General features: G+C 40.6%; 1 long non-coding RNA gene across 1 annotated transcript in view; it reads left to right on the top strand.

Moving 5' to 3' along the window:
- Positions 1-110: 110 nt before the first annotated feature.
- LOC102421784 overlaps positions 111-23,752 on the top strand; it is a 74,767-nt gene continuing 51,125 nt past the window's right edge. The window contains exons 1-2 of the long non-coding RNA XR_001349560.2: positions 111-890; positions 9,062-9,169. This is a non-coding gene — a long non-coding RNA (uncharacterized LOC102421784). The remainder of the gene's footprint in view (positions 891-9,061; positions 9,170-23,752) is intronic.

The raw sequence follows: 23,752 nt of genomic DNA, 5'->3' as shown, positions 1-23,752 counted from the left end.
AGTGACGTCACAGGCAGAGTCTCCGCCTCCCGACGCTCGGGACGTGACGGCCTCTGTTCGGCGCCCCGCCCCCCCGCGCGCGCCTCAGCTGGTGGGATCGGGTCCGCGGTAGAAGGAAGCGCGGGAAGGCGGAAGCGGGGGCCGGAACTCTTGAGTCGGCGCTGACTAGGCGTTTGCCTGGGTCTGGTTTTCCCCGCCGGGACCCCGAGCACGGTATTTATAAGTTGCACTGCCTTTGCAACGGCAAGTCGAGAATTGCACAATACATATTAGCCCACAGCTTCAAGAGTGCATGGGATTTAAACTAGCTGAACTGAAAGGAACAAAAAAGACATTTCAGGTTTTAACTGGATTTGGCCACGTCCCCAGCCCCCAGTGTGCTGGGGAACTGGAGGTTGCCCTGAAGAAGGAAAAAAAAAAAAAAGAATGAGCATCGCTATGCCCCACTCGTCAGGTCGCGCGTTCTGACGAGAGCCGGCGGGTTCTAGGAAGAATCGGGGTGAAGGTTCGGGAAAAACCGGGAGGCCCGGGCGTGACGGCATCCCCCGCCCCACCACCGGGCCGCCCGGGCCGCCTTTGTCCGGGCGGCGCCCTGAGCGGGCCCTGCCTCCGGGCTGCAGCGAGGCTGCTGGTCCGCGGGGCGCTGGCCTTCGGCCGAGGCTGACCCCACAGGTCAGCTCCGAAGCGGCCCCTCCTGCGCCCGAGGTCGAGGCCACCGGGAGTCCGCCACCCACCCTGCAGGGCTGAGAACTGTGTCCGTGTCTGCCGGATGCCACGTTGGTTCCCATTTACAGAGGACATATTTGCATTTTAATGAGCCCTTCCGAGGACGCCAAACCTCCTTCCAAAAGGAAACCCATAGAAGCCTGGGAATTTCAAAAGTGCGGCAGGTACGGATGGGAAAGGAGTTGCAAAGCCAAACTCTTGAGAAATTTCAGATGACACGTACGGTGTCTACTTTTTCATTGCAACTGATCATTCTTCCAATAGTGAAATGTTTAATCGCAGATATAAAAAAATTACCCTCCTTTTTTTATTAAATCACTTTGTTACATCCAGTTAACATATTTATTAATTACTTACTGCCAGGCAGTGGGGCTAGTTGTTAATTATTGAGAGAACAAAAGAAAAATTTAAATAGTCTTGTAGTTCATGAACCAGCATTTCTAATTCTTTTAGCCAACTGCTATGACCTCCGGTTACGTGTACTATACCATACAAATTCATGGGAAAAATACCAGTTCTTGAGTGTCTGTGAATTATTTTGGTGGCTTTCATACAATTATTTCATTCCACGGTAGTTTGTTTATTTCTGCTAACCAGCAGACCTCCTGACCATCTTCTCAACTGGCAAAGCATGATAGTGGAATGAAAAATAATTTTATGATTTGTGTACTCATTAGTGATAACATTGAATATTTATTGTGTCCACGCTACATGCTAGGCACTATGCCGTAAACGTGCTTTTGTGGATTAACCTATTTAATACCCACAATGGTATGAGTAGTGTATTAATCATTCACATTTTACAGACACTTAGTAACTTGATAGCAGTGACAGAATTATTAAGTGGCAAAGTGCTAGATTTGCACCCAAAATTGTCTGACTGCCCTGCCCTAGCTACTCCCATGCTACCTTATCTATCATAAATGAAACCTAGCTGGAAAAGCAAACATAGGCCTTGCATTTCATATCTATTTTTTAATTTTAATGTTAACTCCATCATATTCCTTATAAATCACATAAAGTTAAAGTGCTCCAGAGTTTTACCCTTGGCCCACAGTTGTTGTTTTTTGTTTGTTTTGTTTTGTTTTTTAAATATATTTGATTTTTTTTTACAGAGAGAAAGCGAGAGGCATAGAGAGTTAGAAACATCCATGAGAGAGAAACATCAATCAGCTGCCTCCTGCACACCCCCTACTGGGGATGTGCCCGCAACCAAGGTGCATGCCCTTGACCTGAATCGAACCTGGGGCCCTTCAGTCCGCAGGCGGAGGCTCTATCCACTGAGCCAAACCGGTTAGGGCTGCCCACAGTTTTTTTTCCTGCTTCCTTGGCAACCTCTCTTCTGGGTTTAACTACCAGCTCTGTGTGAAGACTCTCAAGTCCAGACCTGACTTCTTTCTTGAGTTTTAAAAATTTGCATATTTAAATAATTAACAATAAAGCTCAACATGTCAAGACTGAGCGCACCATCTTCTCTCTCAAAGCTGCTCCAATCTTCCGTATTCCCTACCTCAGTGATCATGTTCACCCAGGCAGACCCCTGAGCCAGGGGCTGAAGTATTCTTAAGACCCATCTCCCTTTCTCTCAACCCCAGGTGGAATCAATCAGTCCACAAGCTCTGACAGTATTTTCTCTTAAACTGCTCTGAAATCTGTCCTCTTTTCCAACTCAGCTGCCACTGTCCGAGATCTTATTATGACATCTCTCTTAACAATCCTTTATAACCGCATGCCTTGAGAAAAACCACCTTGGCGTGTTTTCTTCTGGTCTTTTAAGAATGTACTAGCTGTGCGTCTTTGAGCAAATTATTTAGCTCCCTGTGCTTGTCTTCTCATCTATAAAATGAGGATCGTAATAATACCTACTTCATAGTTTTAAAAATTGAGTTAATATGAAAAAAAAAGCATTTAGAACAGGGTCTGATACCATGTCAGATACTAAGTGGCAGATATGTGTTAGATATTATTCTTATACATAGTAATCCCAGCTAACTGCAAAATTGAAAGATCATATTCTCATAAAAAATAAGGGATGGGCCAAGAGCCATAAAAATAGCATTAAATATATGTATAATCAAAATAATAAAGGAAAGTTCTGGAAAGTATTCAATTTCAAAACGCTAAAACTGTAATCAGTGGGGAGCTCTCCTCATCCCCACAGGTTGCCTGTGGGTTTCTTGTGATATCTTGAGAAAAGGGATTTTCTGAGACTGGCACGGGAGAATGAGCTACTGGAGAAAGCTTTATTTCTGTGGAATTCTATCCCTGAGTTTCCAAGGTCCCCTCTCCCTTCATCCCACCGAGGAAAAGGTCCAGCTGTGCCTTTAATCGGGCTAGGATTAAAGCTGTTGCCCAGAGTGTCCGTTCCCTGTCTGCACAGTCTAATCCAGCATCAGGCTAGCTGAGCTTGTGCTCCCCATTGCAGTTCATCAGTCCATTGCATGAAGGGTCTGCAGGGCCACAAGACTGTGGAGGGAACATGGGTAGGAACAAGCCAAAGGAACCAAAGAGCCAAGAGAGCCAAGGTGAGCTTCTTTGTTTGGGGGATTATGTGTTCCCAGATTTTCCCAGACTTGGATTGGCTCCACCAGTCCTAGCCAATGATATCTATTCCCAGGTTTGACTGACCAGCACCTTCCCTATGTCACCCCAAGTTTACTACGCATGTGTCTATCCTCCCCTTTGTCCAATCCCTTCCCACAGTGCTCTGCAGGGAATGGACCAGTGGCTCCCTGGGGAGTGTGAAGTTGCAGCTTTCTGGTGAAGCTGCCCAAATGACCATGCTTATAATGTCTGGCCTCCCACTTTGCTCTTTTCCTATTATTATTAGCTCATCACAACGGTGTCAAAACCACTAAAAAACTCCCACCCTATTCTTTTGAATCTCAATTTTGAGTTATTCCAAAAACTTTGCTGCTGTGTCGTTATCTAAGGCTGGTTACTCATAATTTCTGTTATGTAGATATTATTTCCTTGAAAAATTTGAACCAATATTTGCTATCTTAAAATACAATTAAAAAATTTTTTTCATCCTCCCTTATATTCTATTTCTCACATCTCAACAAAATGTTGTTTTAACAGCATGGCATTTCATGGAGTTATACCTCTTAAGGGTGTGGTGTATGTTTTTTCTCTACCATTTTCTTATATTGGCAGAGAGGTACTTAAGCATAAGAGAGGGGGAGCAATAATGATTACATTTTTTTTAAAATATATTTTTTATTGATTTTTTACAGAGAGGAAGGGAGAGGGATAGAGAGTTAGAAACATCGATGAGAGAGAAACATCCATCAGCTGCCTCCTGAACACCCCCTCCTGGGGATGTGCCCGCAACCAAGGTACATGCCCTTGACCGGAATCGAACCTGGGACCCTTCAGTCTGCAAGCCAACGCTCTATCCACTGAGCCAAACTGCCTAGAGCTGATTACATACTTTTGTTCAAGGAAAATATGACACGCATATGTAAATAATTAGCATTTGGAAGTAGATTGCGATATAAAAAATTTGTCTTGCCTTTTTTCTTTCGTATTATAAAATAATAATTTCCTATATTAATTAAAAAAATTTTTTCACCACATTATTGTAGGTAATCTTTTTTTTTTTTTTAAATATATTTTATTGATTTTTTACAGAGAGGAAGGGAGAGGGATAGAGAGTTAGAAACATCGATGAAAGAGGAACATCGATCAGCTGCCTCCTGCACATCTCCTCCTGGGGATGTGCCCGCAACCCAGGTACATGCCCTTGACCGGAATCGAACCCGGGACCTTTCAGTCCGCAGGCCGACGCTCTATCCACTGAGCCAAACCGGTTTTGGCAATTGTAGGTAATCTTAACTTCATTTGGAGGTGAACTTCTTCTTTTTCTCCTTCAGAATACATAATAATAGCACAGAAAGGTGGGCTTCTCCTGTAATTAACTTTTCATTACTCATATGGACATTGTAGGTATATTTTCCTTGATGTCATGAATGCATTCAGTTCACAACCATGGCCTTTTTTTGGGGAGAATCAAAAATTAGAGCAATTCAAGTGGATTGCTGTTAAGATATTGGTCCATATTGGTCTCTGAAGTTATAGACAAATTTCTAAATAAGGATTCTTGCAGGATCTTATTTCTTTATTTTACTTATTTTATTTTATTTACTGATTTTTAGAAAGAGAGGAAGGGAGAGAGAGAAATGATTTGTTATTCCATTTATTTATACATTCACTAGCAGCCCAGTGCACGAAATTAGTGCAAGAGTAGGCCTTCCTTCCCCCAGCTGCCAGCACCGGCTTCCCTCTGGCACCTGGGACCCAGGCTTCCCTCACAGCCCAGGCTTCGTCCAGAAAGTCGTCCGGAAGGATGTCCGGTCTAATGAGCATATTACGCTTTTATTATTATAGATTGGTTTTTACTTATATTGGTTTTGCCCTGGATGGGACCCACAGTCTTGGCATATCAGGACAATACTCTAACCAACTGAGCTCCCCAGCCAGGATCTTATTTCTAAACCTACGTCTTGGTAAGAACAATAAGTGTCTCCTTCCTATAATTAAAGGGAAACAATACTTACTTAAAACAATAATCAAACATGACTAAGATTTTTTTTTTTTTACCTAATAAATTTTGTAACAGGGTTTTGAAGGCAGCACCACCAGGAAAAAAGAAACAAAAACTACAACATCCAGAGTACCAAATATTTTATTGTTCCCTAATGTTAAATTTCAAAGATGAAAAAGTTTGCCATAGTGTTTTGATTCTGTACAAACAAGACCAAACAACAAATAAAAGTTAATAACAGCCTGGAAAGCCCACATGGCTTAGACAATAAACAATAAGAGAGTTGCTTGTTTGGTGTTCGTTTTTGCTTTTTGGACCTCTCTGCTATTGTAATTGTTACCCAGCTCCCCCCAGGCTAACTCTTAGGCAAAGCTGAAGAATTTATCCAAACTCGTTCAGGGCTGGAGTTTCTAATCATGAATTTGTAGAGCTAAGTCTGGGATTCTAGATTGAAGATTGTGGAATTTGCTCAGGATTTAGCTAGACAAGCTTACTTTGAATACATAAACATATCCATTAATAAACAGTAATAGGTACCTTTATAATTGTGAAACATGCTGGGAAAACAACAGGGTCCAGAGGAAAGTTCTGGTGGCAACCCCTTTTTTCTGTGGTAGTCTTTCTGAGGATGAAAAGTCTAACAGTGGCCCCACTTTTACCCTGCTATCTTATTTTTCACTCTTCTTCCTGATTCACATATTTTATGGGGTGTTTTGACAGTGTGGTATGGGCAGAATATCAGCATTGGGTTTTCAAAGATGTATAATTTTATCTTAGTTTACAACTATATCTAAAATTGCTCAGAAGTGTGGGAAATGGTGCAACCAGTCTAGATGTTTCTATATCTATGGCTGGAATGCCCCAGAAAATTATCATATTCTATCTAAAAGAATAAGCATGAGGCCCCTTCTTCAGGATTGATTCCCTGTGCTTGTTGCTGAGCTAACCCAGTTTCTTCCCCTTCCTCTCCTTTTATTGATTGATGAGAGAGAGAGACACGTGTGTGTGTGTGCGTGTGTGTGTGTGTGTGTGTGTGAGAGAGAGAGAGAGAGAGAGAGAGAGAGAGAGAGAGAGAGAGAGACTTGTTGTTCCACTTCACTTATTTAGGCATTCATTGATTGATTGTTGTATGTGCCCTAACCAGAGAGAGAGAGAGACTTGTTGTTCCACTTCACTTATTTAGGCATTCGGCCAGGGCTCCCCTTCCTCTCCTAAACTCAGGGCACTCACATGCTAGCTGTGTCCTTTAGCTCAGCCCTTGACCTATCGGCCAGGGCTCCCCTTCCTCTCCTAAACTCAGGGCACTCACATGCTAGCTGTGTCCTTTAGCTCAGCCCTTGACCTTCAGGAGAAATCTGTACAAAATGGAATATTCCACACTATAATGGAGATTTTCCTCATATCAATCATTTTTCTTTTCCTTTGATAGAGCTTTGCATTTTCATTTTTCTGAATGTTTCTGCCTGTGACCATTCTATAGAGGTTATGAGGGGAAAGAAAATTACACGTCACATACCACACAAAACACAAAGATTTCTCTTACTTGGTACTCCCTTCCCCCTCTATTATTTTGTTTCTTGTTTGGGAAATACTTTCTGTTGCCTGGCTTTTTAAAAATATATTTTATTGATTTTTTACAGAGAGGAAGGGAGAAAGATAAAGAGTTAGAAACATCGATGAGAGAGAAACATCGACCAGCCGCCTCCTACACACTTCCCACTGGGGATGTGCCCGAAACGAAGGTACATGCCAATCGGACCCAGGACCTTTCAGTCCGCAGGCCGACGCTCTATCCACTGAGCCAAACCGGCCACGGCAGTTGCCTGGCTTTTGATCAGTTATTTCTCCCTTCTGTTGGAGGGCAACCACATTGACTGGAATTTGAATCTTTTTCACGGGCCCCAGAGAGTCCTGGGGACAATTGATAGGCTATCTCCACTCCAGCTTCTGGCCCCCACTAGCTTGTCTGGTCCTTGTGTGATGGATTTAAATGCTAGATCTTCCTACTGATGCCTTTAGTTGCTAGTTTATAGGTGATAGTTTTTTTTAAGCTGTGGAATTTCTGACTGATTTCCAGTACTCCTTCATATTATTTCTTTTCAAGTTCTATTATAGCTTCCTTATTGTTTTGCTTTCTGGATTTGTTTTTTCCTTTCTATGAAATGAATACCCTTGATATAATGGAAATGTTTTCTTTTCTCTACTTGGTTGTAGGTTCCTAAGGGCCATGACCTTTCTTTATCTGGGAATCATTTTTAGGGCTTTGCACATAATTGATGTTCAATAAACGTTTGTTGAATGGAGTTGAATTGTGTCTTTCATCTAACTTCCTAATAGGATAGTTGAAGTTAATTTAGAAAGCAAGTGTTCTTAATACTGTCTTTACAAAAATAAAGGGAAATCAAATTAGGAAGTTTACTAATAGGAGAGAGTTCAAAGATTGAGGCAATTGAAGGTTGAAGCCAATAAAAAACATTTTGATGACTTTGCTTGTATTGAAAAGATCACCTCCAACATAGAGTTAAAAGTTTTCAAGAATAAGTAAACTAATTTCTCAGAGGCATAAAATCACTTTCAGACTCAGAGATCATACAGTGTAAACTTATTTTACAGGTGATGAAACTGATGTTCGGTTGTACAAATGACTTTCTCACATTCATACAACTAGTTAGTGGAAGAATAAGGTTGAGGCACAGTTCTGCTCATAAGAAGCTCAGCACTTTTCCTATGTACTGTAGTTCTTTTAGCATAATGTAGTTATTTATATATGTGCTATCTCCCCCAAAAGGGTCATATGTTAATGGAAGACAGAGGTCATGTCTTTTTTATCTTGCTCTTTATGGAAAATAAATAGGTATAATGCCTGGCAAATATGGCTGCCAAATAAATAGTAGGTTCTCAATTAACTCCCTTTGAATTAAGTTCTTACCTGATGACATATGATTTTTCTTGGCCTCACAAGAAGCCACTTTAAAATGTTTTTTAAATTAGTTTTACTTATTTTAAAAAAGTATCATTATTCTTATTCTTAGTCCCCACCTGAGGATTTTTTTTTATTGATTTTAGAAAGAGAGAGATATTGATTTGAGAGAGAGCATTTAAGGGTTTGCCTCCCACAGGCATCCCGTCCGGGAATTAAACCTGAAACCCAGGTTTGTGCCCTGAACAGAAATTGAACCCTAAACCTTTTGGTGTTTGGGACAACACTCCAACCAATTGAGCCAACTGGCCAGGGTGAGAAGCCACTCTTTATTTATTCATGAAATATTTGTTAATTACCTACCATGTCCCAAATCCCATGTTAGTATAAAAATGAGGATTAAAATAAAGATCTCTTTTCAGCTTGGAGTCTATATTAAAATATTACTGTAAGATGGTAAATATGCAGTTAGAAAGGAAAGGAAGTAAATTCTCAGCTGATCTATTTCCTTTTTATAGATTCATTTGCATTTCATAGAATTTTAGTGCTAAAGGGAACTTAAGGTTACCTAAGATCACATTGTCAGTAAATGGCAAAGCTAGGGCCAGGATGAATGACATCTCCCTCAAAATCCAGCATTCTCTCCATTACAAAGAATTCCTTCCTTCATTTTGCATTTTTGGAATAATATATGCGCTAGTTAAATTTATGAGTGTTAATAAAAAAGGAGATCCATATTTCTTCTGGATTAGATATCAAAATGCCTGAAAGGGGGTGGGAATTATGGAAAGAAAATAGGGTAGGAAGACAGCCATTGATTCTTAGCCAAAAGAACAGAAAATGCTCTAATCATCTGCTTCAAATTATAGGATATTAGAACCAGAAGGGTCCCTGGAGACCACCTAAGCAAACCCTGTTAGTTTCCTGGTGAAGATGCTGACTCAGAGAGGTTCCAGTAACTTCAGCAACGTCACACAGTAAGTTACTACCAGAGACAGGACCAGAATCCAGGTATCCTTATTCCCCATCCCCAGGCCAGTATTTCTTGAGCTTCAGTTATTTGCAAACTATCCTTTTCAATTTGTCTGAATCCACACTGTATTAGAGCTCACTTGGTATTTTTATTTGCTAACTCATTTTTAAAAATATAAAATTTTCTAATATGTAATGTATTTTAAAACTTCAATTTATTTTAATAATTTCTTGTCATGATCATAAATGGAAAACCAGTATTGTTTAGTATAATAAGAAGATAAATGTAAAAATTAAAACTTTGGGAATATTTCTAAATTCCACTTAATTACTCCTCTTGCTGAAGGCATGGAACCTGAGGCTTACTCTCTTTTTAAAGAGAGAAATAAGCAACTGTCAGGGACCCAAAATGATAATTCTTGAGGTAATCAAAGACTATTGAAAAGGGAATAGCTTTCTATGTATTCTATGTCATTTTATGCTGCAGCTGATTTCCACGTAAAATCATTTTGTGTACCACCAGCAATTCACACCCCACATTTTGGGAAACACTGCTGTACCCTATAATGGCATTTACTGAAAATGTGTTTTGACTTTACTTTTCTTTTATTTATTGATGTTGAGAGCGAGAGAGCGAGAGGAAAGAGAGAGAGAGAGAGAGAGAGAGAGAGACAGACATCGATTTGGTTGTTCCACGTATGTATTCATTGGTTGATTCTTGTATGTGCCAAGGCCAAACCTGCAACCTTGGTGTATCTGGAAGATGTTCTAACCAACTAAGCTACCTGGCCAGGGCTTGACTCTACATTTTTATCCTTGGGTAACATTGTATTTCATAAATGTCAGTTGCCTCTTATCTAACCTGTGTTTTAAGAGCATCGATTGTTATTGTCTTATCCCACTGAGGAATGAACTGAGTTCCAGAGAGGTTTCGAGAATTATACCAGCAGTGATAAGATAACTGAGCCAAGGGGCAAATAAACCAGGAGTTTAAATTCCTGATAAAGATTTGGCCACTTTCCTCCCTTCCTAGATATGATCTGGGAATCTAGGAGTTGTGCAATCCATGTTGACTCCAGGTGTCAAGCAAAGGGCTAAAGAGGGCGGGGAGAAGGCTAACCTTAGTTAAACTCTGTCTGCTCTTGCCAGGTTAGCTCATTTAAACCTCCCAGCAACTGTAGCCCCACTTTACAGATACGGAAACAATTTGTTTGTTTTTTAATATATTTTTATTGATTTCAGAGAGGAAGGGAGAGGGAGAGAGAAAAACATCAATGATGAGAGAGAATCATTGATTGGCTGCCTCCTGCATGCCCCCCATTGGGGATCAAGCCCGAAACCTGGGCATGTGCCCTTGACCGGAATTGAACCCGGAACCCTTCAGTCCACAGGCCAACGCTCTATCCACTGAGCCAAACCAGCCAGGGCAGGAAACAGTTTTAAAGAGGCTAAATAACTTTTGCAAATTCACACCACTTATAGTAAGAGGCAGAGCCAGGATTCAAACTCCTCTTCCTGATTTTTCAAGCTCATGTGTTTTATTGACAACATGAAGTTATCGATCTGGAGACCTGGGTGTTAGGGTAATTTTCCCACCAAACTGAAATCTAATACTGAGCTAAAGATCAGAGGATTCTGATCCAGTATCTCTGCCCCTTTTGCCCAGTCATAGGTTTCCTAAGTTTTCTTATCACCTCAAACAGGGCCCCAGGGATTAATGTAGTAGGCCTCTCATTCCATCTCTGTTCCCTGTACAAGAAACTGCATAAATGCCATGGGTCCTTATTTTATATTGCATCCTACTTTTATGTTATTAGAGCAGTGGCAAAATTTCAGAAATTGGTTTTAAAAATTGAAATTCCCAAATTAATGCTGTTAAGAATCAAATAAATTAGACTAATTTTTTAAATATATAGAAACAATCCATATGGAGAGACAATTTATAAATCATTTGACTTGGCTATCCCCTAAATCTTATTAGGAAGGTTTTTGGTAGGTAGGGGAGGGGATTCTGAGGGCAAACTGCTTGAAGGGAAGTCATTAAAAGAGAGACTAAAAGGGCTGAAACATGGGGAGAGTGAAGGGATCTTAATGACTAGGATTCAGAGGAACTTAGGGATGAGGAGCAAAGTGTGTATGTGGGGGGGGGGGTAGATATAGGGATGGTGAGGAGTGAGGGGACAGGAGATGACGAAGGAGGAAGAAGAGAGACAGTTTTCTCCTTTCTTCAGCTCCTTAGCCTGGCTGCTCTGCTGGCAGCAGCTCTTGCATATATTATAAAGCTTTTTCACATCCCTTGAACAGTTGATAGTGCCCTAGAAAATAGAGCCTCATTGCTGCTTTTGCTCCCTTTGGACAACAGCTCCTCCAGCAGCCTGGGGTCTTGGAGAACATCATCATCCTCTCATGCAACCTCTGTGGATGCCGTACCCCACAGCTCTCATGTTGCTAAAGCCATGGCACTGCTATCTTCAAGGCCCACTGTATCATATATTTTAATGCATACATTTTGTAGAACATCCGGGAAATACCTCTGAGTGTGGAAATGAAGGTTCTGTTTTTCATTTTATTTATTGAAGTGTAGCAAAACGTTAATGGACGCATATCACATGAGGAGCCAGCAAGTGACGTATCCTCTTATTTTGCAATGGCTTGTCTTATGCCATCATTGATTTTGGATAATCTATCTACCATTCATTTCACCCTCAACACAGCCTAGTCCACACATATACCAAAAAATTCCAAAAAGCTGGGATCTGCTCTCCTATCAGTGTCTTTGTAATATTTTAAACCAGTGATTATTCTGCCATTGGAGAGATTCCAATTTTATTGATATACTAGAGGCCCGGTGCACGAAATTCATGCATGAGTAGGGTCCCTAGGCCTGGCTGGCAATCAGGGCTGATCGATTAGGGCCTTCTGGCTGCCAGCTGGGGCTTTCCTCTGTTCCACGCCACCCCCTGGTGGTCAACGCACATCATAGCAAATGGTCGAACTCCCGAGGGGACAATTTGCATATTCGCCTTTTATATATATAGATCATTTGAAAGCAGAAAGAAATTATTTCAGAGTCATAGGGCAAGGCAAAGTGGTATCCTTGAGTCAGCTACAAAAACAATAGTCAAAACCTTTCATTGTTTGCCAACCTCTTGACTTGCTCTTGGAAAAAATGATCTCAAACCAAAAAGTGATTTTAAACAAATACCTCTAGAAGGCACTTCAATCAGAAGGTAGGTGAGAAGGCATTGAAAGAGTATGTAGTCCCATAAATGAGCTTGTCTTCAGGCCCAGACATGTTCCATCCCAGGATTCTAAAAGAATCTACAAATATGATCATAAAGCCAGGGTAGCAACTCCTTGATGTGAAGTCAGGAAGAAAAATGTTAACTGAATTTGTAACATGTTGAGGAACTGTACCCAAAGGGGTGGATGAATGGAATGAAACCAACCTAGAGGAAACTCTCCAAGAGAGATTCTTTGGGGAATTAAAAATCAGGAAGAGCAATCATCGGTCAGAAAGAACCACAGCCTGGAAAGTACGTCATTGGGTCTAGAGAGGAGAGGTAGCAGAGTTCAGTGCGAAAAGTCCAGAACTTGAAGTCTGGAATTTGGTTTTCTCTTCCTGACAATTCACATGACCTAGGGCCGTGGTCGGCAAACTGCGGCTCGCGAGCCACATGCGGCTCTTTGGCCCCTCGAGTGTGGCTCTTCCACAAAATACCGACTTCTGCACATGGGCCACGAAGTTTCAATCGCAGTGTTCCTGCGCGCCCGCACGTGGTATTTTGTGGAAGAGCCACACTCAAGGGGCCAAAGAGCCGCATGTGGCTCGCGAGCCGCGGTTTGCCGACCACTGAAGGGTACACAGCCTTCCGTTGCAGTCATAGAAATGCTTGGTGAATAAAAGAGAAAGTATCTATGAAATGCTCTATAGCTCTAGAAAGAAAAACTATGTATGAAGAATTTAGCTTCCAGGCATCACTGGATTCATTAGAAATTTATGTAGTGGAATTACCAACTGATATGAGGAATGAGCTGCAAGTTATGGAGAAGCAAGCATGCTAAAATGGGTATCAGTAAACTAGTAAGATAATACCTGTTCTTTTGCTTTGAAATAGGACTAGCAAAGCTGCTAAATATAAAATTTGTTTTTCTTCTGCCAAAGTAGAACCATTTTCCTTGAACTTATCCTTACCTCTTTCTTGTTGTTTCCCTCCCAACTTTATCTTTTTTTTTCTGTTTAAAAACTTCCCATCCATCTACTTTGGGTGAAGGTAGGAGGGGCATTGCTAAAGGATTAACTACCTAACTTTTCTCACCATTGTCTTGACTTAAATTAGCCTTGATATTCTCAAACATGTTTCTGTATATGAACTTGGGTGGAAAATATTAATGCTGAGAGGAAGGTCAAATTGGGGATATAGAAGAATTGGCAAGGAATTGAAATCCAAATGTTTGAGTCATGAAAAGGAAATAAATGAGGCTGAAATATGATCAAGCCATATGAGGAATCAAAGTTTTTTCTTACGTGAAAATTATTGTTTAGGGCATTACTATGCCAGTCCCAGAACTCAAGACTTCAAGTTTATGAAACTTAGCTCTTGTTATCTTGTTTCAATAACTTCTTAGGTTTAGATTCATTTAGTACACTACGTACAGATGAAAGAAAGCAGAGAGGTGGGGAGAAAAGAGAAGCCTGAGCATATATTGCCAAGATTTTCTTTTTGTAGCAAATGACTGTTTGTTTTTTCCTTTTTTAAAATTAAATTTATTAGGGTGACATTGGTTAATATGATCATATAGGTTTCAGGTTTCTATGTTACAAGATCTGCATATTGCACCATGTGCCCCCAACCAAGCAAATGACTCTTAAATAAGGAAGAGCTCATTCTCTTATCCCTTGAAATCTTACTGTTTCATATTCCTCCCCAAACTTGACCTTCCTTTCAACTTGTATTGAAATCTCTCCAGAACTAAATTCTATTGTCTAACTCAAACGATAACTTTTCCTATTTCCTTCCTTTTCTCCTGCCCTATAACAAATAGGTGGCATGGACTTTTTTATTAAAACTTTCTTATAACCAATGTTTATTTATTTTTAAAATATATTTTTATTGATTTCAGAGAGGAAGGGAGAGTGAAAGAGAGATAGAAACATCAACTCTGAGAATCATTGATCGGCTGCCTCCTGCATGCCCCCTACTGGGGATCAAGCCCACAACCTGGGATGTGCCCTGACTGGAATGAATCGTGACCTCCTGGTTGAGTGTCATAGGTCGACACTAACCACTGAGTCACACTGGCTGGACACCAATGTTTATTTTCATCAAAATATTTCATGCAGTTAGTTTAGGGAGTTAATGCTTTAAAAAAGACATACCCAAAACAAAGGCTCCTGATGCCCTCAACTCCCTTTTCATCATTACTTCCTGCCACTCATATGCAACAATTCAACTGTTTGTTTGTTTTTATCTCTCTTGACATTTACCTCCTCATTTCTAAGAAAGGTGTGTATATTATCTCTTTTTACTTTGTCACACAGCAATTTTATGTCAGGCAATTGTGAAAAGCTTAAAGATGTGCACAATACCTGGCCAGCGTGGCTCAGTGTTGACCCATGAACCAGAAGGTCAAGGTTCGATTCCTGGTCAGGGCACATGCCTGGGTTCAGGGCTCAATCCTGGTAGGAGGCATGCAGGAGGAAGCCGATCAATGATTCTCTCTCATCATTGATGTTTCTATCCCTCTTTCCCTCTCCCTTCCTTTGAAATCAATGAAAACATATTAAAAGGAAAAAAAAAAGATGAGTACAAGCACTGACTGGTTTGGCTCATTGGATAGAGCTGCAGACTGAAGGGTCCCAGGTTCAATTCCGGTCAAGGGGACATGCCCAGGTTGTGGCTTGATCACCAGTAGGGGGCATGCAGGAGGCAGCTGATCAATGATTCTCTCTTATCATTGATGTTTCTATCTCTCTTTCCTCTCCCTCTCTGAAATCAATAAAAATATATTTTTTAAAAAGATGTGTACAAGCTATTCTGATCAAGTTTATTGTTCCTCAAAATTCAGATATTGAGTTTAATTTTGTCTTCGAAGTACAAAATTAACATAACCAACATACAATATACCATTATGAATGATAAAGTTTTTATAAGTGCAAACCCCCAAAAGGTAATACATTCACCCAACTGTAAAATCAATATAATAGAATCAGTCAGGATTCAATCACAGAAGCAGAACCCACTAGGAACTGTGTGTGTATGTGTGTGTGTGTGTTATATATGTATCGTATCTAATCTTACACAATTGTGGGAACTGTTGTCTTTACACCTAATCCTGGAGCTTGAAGACTTCAGGGAAGGCAGCCTGGAAGGGAGGATAGATGTAAAGTGGGGAAAAGCAAGTGTGAGTTGAAACCTCCAAGCATGAGTTAGAACCCACATGGACAGACTGAAATAATGTCAGTTCTAACTGCATCTGACGTGATGGTGTAGAAATCCTGCACGAGAAGCTGTCCCCTTTTATCATATGTAGCCCAGGAGTTGGAAAAACTGGAGGAGAATTCAGGGGCAAGTGGAGTAGTTGTATGTCTAGTCGCTGTCCCATGCCAATGGGATAAGTAATAATGTGAGCTACAAAATGGTTCACTTCCAAGCCCCAATCTGTGGAAGATTGTGGTCCACTCTAGCCAGAAACATAAAGGGAGGGAATTCTGGGAAATGTAGTTCAGCCTAGCCAACTTGATAAATTACAAAGCCACCAAAGTCCACTACTTTTCAGTTTGGCACCCATATATCTACCTACTACTACTACTACTATTATTATTATTATTATTTATTATTATAAACTAGAGGCCTGGTGCACAAAACTCATGCACTCGGGTGTGGAGGGGGGGTCCCTCAGCCCGGCCTGCGCTCTCTTGCAGTCCTGGAGTCCTCAGGGGATGTCTGACTGACAGCTTAGGCCCGCTCCTTAGCGCTGCCGCAGAGGCGGGAGAGGCTCCCGCCACTGCCGCTGTGCTCACCAGCCATGAGCCCAGCTTCTGGCTGAGCGGCGCTCCCCCTGTGGGAGTGCACTGACCACCAGGGGGCAGCTCCTGGGTTGAGCATCTGCCCCCCTGGTGATCAGTGTGTGTCATAGCAAGTGGTCGTTCCGCCGTTCGGTTGATTTGCATATTAGCCTTTTATTATATAGGATAAATAGTTCAGGAACCAAGTGTCCATCATGCCTCCTTACCAGGAGAACAATGGAAAAGGGAAGCATTTGAGATCTTGTCAGTTTGGCCCAAATAAACGAGAGAGAGAGAGAGAGAGAGAGAGAGAGAGAGAGAGAGAGAGAAAACAATGGGAAAGTCATCTAACATTCATTCCTGGAACCATGTGGGAAAATTTGCTTATAAGAGAATAAAAGAACAATGGTGGTATTTAATCTCTGGAAACTACCTAGAAATCCATTATCAGGGATATTTTCCCAGCTCCTTTTTCTTTATTCAGATTAAGGTAACTGTTGAATAAATCAAGGTTTCTGAAATTATATTACCTAGAGCACAAAGCAGTAAAATGTAGCAGGGCTAGGCTTCTAATTCAGAGCCCTTTTATTTCCAATCAGCATCTTATTTAAAAGAAAACAAGCGAAAGGTTTCTAAATGAATCATCTCTGTAGCAGTCTGCATTTATTTTCTTACCTCTTGGCATTTAAGTGACCTTTTTTTAAAAGTAGGCAGGCTTAAGCTTCTCTCTCATCATCACAGTGGAATCTAAAAATTGCTGCTTATATTGTTTAACCAGCAAAAACAATGCATGCTGTTCAGTAGACAGTAAGTGAACCTGGACACATTAACTTTTGACTATTAAAAGAAAGTGCTTGATGGAGCCAAATAACTTAATGTTTGTAGATGAACAGACTCTTTCCACTTAGCATAACTTGCTTTTTTTCAGGGAAGGTTATATAAAAAGAAGTACTACACCTAAGTTTTTATTATAAGTTAAGTTTAGGTCTCTCTTTTCTCCTAATGCAGGGGTGTGGATCCTTTTTTCTGCCGAGGGCCATTTGGATATTTATAATATAATTTGCAGGCCATATAAAATTATCAACTTAAAAATTAGCCTGCTATATTTGGTCAAACATTTAATTAACTCACCCCTAATGCCTTGGCAGGGCCAGACCAAATGATTTCTCAGGCCTTATACAGCCCATGGGCCAGACGTTCCCCACCCCTGTCTAAGCTATTCATAAATGAAATGTATTATTCTTTCTACTGTGTGACATGGCATATAAGCCATGTTTTTTAAAGCATTGCATCTGTTTCTCCCCAGTCTTCTCCATGTGATAGTCATAAAAATCTCCACTAAAGGAAAACTCTTGCATGAGCCCCTTGCATGAATTTTGTGCATCGGGCCTCTAGTTGAATAATAAAAATTACAATAATTATGTCACAAAGATAGAGATAAGATGTTTAGATTACAGGAAGTTTTAAAAATAGTTTTAAATGTTCCTGCTGTTGAAAAAACAGGAACTATCAAATTCCTTTCACAGACCTCTTTTTCTAAATTCTAAGATATGCCCCATTTTTCTTGCCTTCTGGGTCTTTGGGGGGAGGAGTGCGGTTCAGGCAGGGCTCCAATGCATGGCTCAGGTTCCCAGTGAGTTCATCTTCCATTTTGTGGGTATTGCCTCATTCATTCTGTGAGAACTCCTGTTTCTGCATTCCCCACATCTTTGAGTGTTTCTACTTTTACAATGAATACTATAGAGCAGTGGTCAGCAAACTCATTAGTCAACAGAGCCAAATATCAACAGTACAATGATTGAAATTTCTTTTGAGAGCCAAATTTTTTAAACTTAAACTATATAGGTAGGTACATTGTTATTAACTTAATTAGGGTACTCCTAAGGCTTAGGAAGAGCCACACTCAAGGGGCCAAAGAGCCACATGTGGCTCGCGAGCCGCAGTTTGCCGACCACGGCTATAGCGTATTCATCTGTTTGGTTGGGGATGGGTGGTGGGGATTCCCTCCACCATTTCTTTACTGTACAGGTTTTCTAGATTCAGCACGATCTTCCATAAGAACCAATGTCTTCATTTATCCATATAGTGTACACCTTGGAGTATGATCAGTCTTAACTGCAAAGACTTCCGCTAGACTCAAAGATTTAGTGAGCTTTCCTTTGAAGAAATTGAATTTGCCCTTAATTTTATGTTAAAAGTTGTTGAGAATTAGAAATGTTTTAATGATTTTTTAAAAATTTGCAATGCATATAAGAGTGCACATGAATAAAAAGGATCAAATTTAATAGGCAAATTAGTTTTATTATGAAATAGCAAAGATAGGTATAATTTCACTGTGAATTAGAAAACATATTACCAATAAAATTTCTGAATATCTACAAATGTTGATATATAATCTTTAAAATATTCTACAGAATTTTAGCACGTCTCTCCATGACATCCATGCTCTCAAAGGTCAGAACACTTGCAGGAAGGGTCTCAATAGGAAGATGCCAAGATCACCTTTGGGATTAGCACCCAGAGTTGTCTCCTAGGCTAGCTGGCCTGCCCTGCTTTCTTACGGCAAGAAAAGCTAAAATGATAGTCTCATTTAGTCAGGGGCGTGCAGAGGAAGAACAGGCAAGCACTCAGCAAAATCTTCCTTGGCCATAATTTCCATTTATCCCTACTTGGAGAAAAAAATAAAAGACAAAAGAATAACAAACACTTTCTCCATTATGTTTCTCCAATTGTTTTATTGTGCTCACTCAAACCAACTCTTTTTAAAAGTCTTATCCAGGATACAATGAATCAGCAAATTCTTTTTAATTTGTGGTACTCAGTTGTTTTTGCATAAGGAGTGCTTTATGCCTGCTATGTTTCACCATGATGTAAGCGATATTTTTCTTTGCTCAGAAGCTGTAGATTTACTAAGCTGACTTTTCTCTTCAAATGAAAGCTGTGCTCCTAAAGGAGAGCATGCTGGGTGACTTTGTTTAAATATTTTCACTGGTGCCTTTTAAAATGTGGTGCTGTCTTTAGGGGCTTTGTTGATGGAGGCTTGGCAACCAAGGCAGCACCACCCTTGTTCTCACTCACTAGTGTTCCCTTGTTATGATGAACAAAAGTTTCAATGGCTATACCCTGGCCAGGTGGCTCAATTGGTTAGAGCATCATCCTGTACACCAGAAGGTTGTGGGTTCAATCCCTGGGAAGTAAACTGTTCAATGTTTTTCTCTCTCAAATCAATAAAAAAAATATATCCTCAGGTGAGGATTAAAAAAAAAAGTTTAAAAAAAGTTTCAATGGATAGAGCACATAGGATCTGGATGTCAATTTTAAGTAAATTATTTGGTTTTAGTAGTTGTAACAGGAAGCCCCTTCCACACTCCATTATTGCATAATTTTCCAAGCAACTGAGTCCCTAAGCCAAGAAACTGCTGGCTAGGGATTGCCTCTGTTGCCACACTATTATGAGCTAGGAAGGAAGCTTAATAAGAGCTTTCTTGCATGTTCTCTGCTGTCCCGGCATGGCCTTAATAGGGTGTGGATGGTCTTTCAACAGCATTCCACATTGAAGCAAAAAGTAACCCTGAGCTCATCCCTCACCCCCACCTACTGCCTTAAAAAGTTACTAAAGGATGTAATTAAAGAAATAAAAAAGGATGAAGCTATTAACTGGAGTCATATACCTCTCCCTGCAAATTTAACCGTCCAACTTCCTCAACCAAAAGTATTTTAAACAACAAGAGGCTATTACTTTACCAAGTTGTCTGTTAGACCCGTGGGAGTAGAAATATCAGATGATCCCTCTGTGATTATTTCTGAATGAGGAAATAATTATCCTTTTACTTATTTGTGGCCCTGGTGCAGTGGTTCTCAACCTTCCTAATGCCGCGACCCTTTAATACAGTTCCTCATGTTGTGGTGACCCCTAACCATAAAATTATTTTCATTGCTACTTCATAACTGTAATTTTGCTACTGTTATGAATCGTAATGTAAATATCTGATATGCAGGATGTATTTTCATTGTTACAAATTGAACATAATTAAAGCATAGTGATTAATCACAAAAACAATATGTAATTATATATGTGTTTTCCGATGGTCTTAGGCGACCCCTGTGAAAGGATCGTTTGACCCCCAAAGGGGTCGCGACCCACAGGTTGAGAACCGCTGCCCTAGTGACTTCTTAAGGTATAGCCTCAAGAGTTAAAGTCAGATAAGGCTGAAAGAAATGCTTTTTAAAACTGTCCTGCAGGATGTTGCCCCAGCTCAGCTGCATTTTATAGGACAGATCCCCCATCATCTTAACTAGATTATCATAATCTTCCTAGTCCAGCAGGATCTCTTCTGGGTGTTTGCTTAGCTCTCTAGTATTGGTAATTCTAGTGCCCTATATTTCTGTAGGCAAAAAAAACTAAATTTTGCTCTTGGTAATTCTATTTGAGAAAGTTGGAAATTTATTAACCTTTCCAACTAACTAAATTTCTGCATTTGAGTTTTAACCATATTTAAGTGTTGCTATGATGTCAAAGAAGCTATTGATTCTGAAATAGTGGGCTGTGATTGAGTTGTCTTAAAAAACACACACACAAATACTGTTTGGATGTTAAATGTGATATAGACATTGTAGTAATAAATAATTGGTTTTATACTGGTTATTTCTATTCTGGAGGATAAATTCAATGAATGTAATAGTCAAAACTTTAAAAATAAATGAAGGCAAAGTAAGTGTAGATAAAGCAGCACCCAGAAAATCCTTTTGTAAGACTAACTAGAAACAATTTCACTGAGACTCAGTAAGACTCAATGGGTTTAAACTTCACTGTTGAAGGAATAATTCCTCCACTTGGAGGAATAAGTCCAGGTGAAACTTAATTCATTATAGCCCGTCTCATTTCCATTACCTTCTGGGACCCAGTCAGCAGAATGGGACTTGCATCTAGAAATAAACTCAGTCACCAGCACAGAATACAGACCATGAGTAGAGGTGCCACGGTGGGAGCAGGGGATTATAAGCACAGATAGAGAAGGTTCAGTCTGGAGGGCAGTCATCAAGTTAGAAGAGTTGGCCAGGAGACAAGCAATGCAAAACAAGAGCACCCTGAGTAGGACATAACACAATAGACATTAAGGAGTCTCCAGACAGCAAGGTCACCATGAAGGCCCAAGGTTCAAGAGCGGTGCCCAGAGTCCCGAGAGAGACAAAACTAAACGTGCAGAAGCAAAGGACACACAGTTATTTGAAACAAAACAGGATTGGTACTGGTTAAATAGCAGTTATGTTCTCTTCTGCCTAAGAGTATGACTGGTCTGGGAGCAGAGGTGGAGCTAAGGTGGAGATCAGCTGATTAGAGGTGGGGGTCCTAAGAGGCCTATTCAGGGAAGGAGCTAAGTCTTTTTTGGGCAGAAACAAACACACCGACTCTCAAAGGTTAGTGTGTACCAGAATCACCTAGCTGGGTTGTTTAAAGGTCAGATTCTGAACTCCACCCCCAGAGACTCTGGGCCAGTACATCTGGGGCGCAGCTCAGGAATCTGCGTTTTTACAACCACGCCAAGTGATTCTGCAGACCCACATTTTGAGAATGACGGGAAGCACAATTTTTTCCACTTGATTGCAGCCTCAAGGATGAGGAGGACAATTGAGTTAAGTTTTAGCCCACAAATAGAACAGTTAGAAATTGAGGACTTAAGAGGGCCTTCAACATAACTGGACTTAGTGAATCATTAGTCAGAAGTGATCCCATTTCACAAGTTTTGCATTTTTTAACAACAGCGGCAGAACTGTAACTGCCACATGAGAGGCTTGAAATGTAACTAGGAGCATTTCCCATCATTTAAAAATGTTAAGCATTCGAGAAGTTTTCCACCTTGATTTTAAAAGCTGCACATTTGAAAATAAAAACACTTTTTTTTCCTTCAAGTAAAAATAACACTTGTGGATGACAGAAAATTAAAAATTCAGATAAGCAAAAAACAATATTTTTAAACATCCATAATCTCACTACCCAGAGATAACCATAATTAACCTGTTGGTGTGTATCTTTCCAGCCTTTGCCTAGACAAATATACTCATATATGGGCTTGTTTTTCTCCCTTTGTTTTGATAAATGGGATGGTACTGCCTGGAGAGCGGTGGTTGTTTCTTAAAGCTTTTGTTTTAGAACCAGGCTCTGAGATCACTCTATCCCTGCTGGACCTTGTGGTCTTCCATCTCTATTTCCCTTGGCATCTTGGCTTCATTCTTCTGTATTGATCGGCTGTTAGTTTGTGACCAAAACTGAGTGTTCTACAAATTAGTGGTAGATGCAACAACTTGCATAAATTTCACAGAATTGGGCCAAATGACAGAAGCCAGGCACAGGAGTCCTGGCCGGTGTGGCACAGTTGGTTGAGTGTCATCCCATGCACAGAAAGGTTGTTGGTTCAATTCCCAGTCAGGGCACATATCCAGGTTTTGGGTTTGAACCCCTGTCTGGGTTCGTGTGGGAGGCAGCCAATCCATGTTTTTTTCTCACATTGATGTTTCTCCCTCTCTCTAAAATCAATTTAAAAAACATATTTTAAAAAAAAATAAGCCAGACACAGGAATACATACTGTATGATTCCATTTATACAAAACTCTAGGAAAGGCCCAATTCATCTATAGTGGCAGGAAATAGATGCATGGTTGCCTGGGTATAGAGTGAAGGAGTTCACTGCAAAGGAGACCTTTGAGGATAATTAAAATATTCTATGTCTTTATTATGGTGGTAATTTCATGGGTGCATATATTTGTCAAAATTCATTGAACTTAAGATAGGTGGGCTTTACTGTATATAAATTAGGCTTCAACAGAATTGATTTGCTTTACACTCATTTACTGTTCAAAATTTTGTGAGAGGGATTCTTTTTTAAAAAATATATTTTATTGATTTTTATCAGAGAGGAAGGGAGAGAGACAGAGAGTTAGAAACATCAATCAGCTGCCTCCTGCACATTTCCTACTGGGGATGTGCCTGCAACCCAGGTACATGCCCTTGACCGGAATTGAACCTGGGACCTTTCAGTCCGCAGGCTGACACTCTATCCACTGAGCCAAACCGGTTTCGGCAGGGATTCTTATTGACTCAGTTTGAGTCATATATCCACTCAGTCCCAACAGCCAAGGCTGGAGGCTGCTGGACAAGAAACAGATCTGTGTAGATTCCCAGCTCACAGTAAGACTCCCTTCTCCAGAAACAGCCCTGAGACTCAGGAGTGACCCCAGTGGGTGTGCCTGTGCTGTGGGACTCAGGCCACCTGCCACGGCTGGCTGGTGCTGGGTGGACACGTGACACAAGCCAGGCGAATCATTCCCCAGGAGTCTTCAAATGGGAACTTGGGAGAATCAACATCTCTCTGGATGTGAGTCCCAGGTGTTGCCAGTAGGCAGGTCCATTCTCTTGGTCCGTTCAGTGGTCGGCAAACTCTAGTCAACAGAGCCAAATATCAACAGTACAACGACTGAAATTTCTTTTGAGAGCCAAATTTTTTAAACTTAAACTATATAGGTAGGTACATTGTTATTAACTTAATTAGGGTACTTCTAAGGCTTAGGAAGAGCCACACCC

Source organism: Myotis lucifugus, unplaced genomic scaffold (assembly GCF_000147115.1).
Source record: "Myotis lucifugus unplaced genomic scaffold, Myoluc2.0 scaffold_157, whole genome shotgun sequence".
NCBI lineage: Eukaryota > Metazoa > Chordata > Mammalia > Chiroptera > Vespertilionidae > Myotis > Myotis lucifugus.
This window is presented reverse-complemented; position numbering and strand designations above follow the sequence as displayed.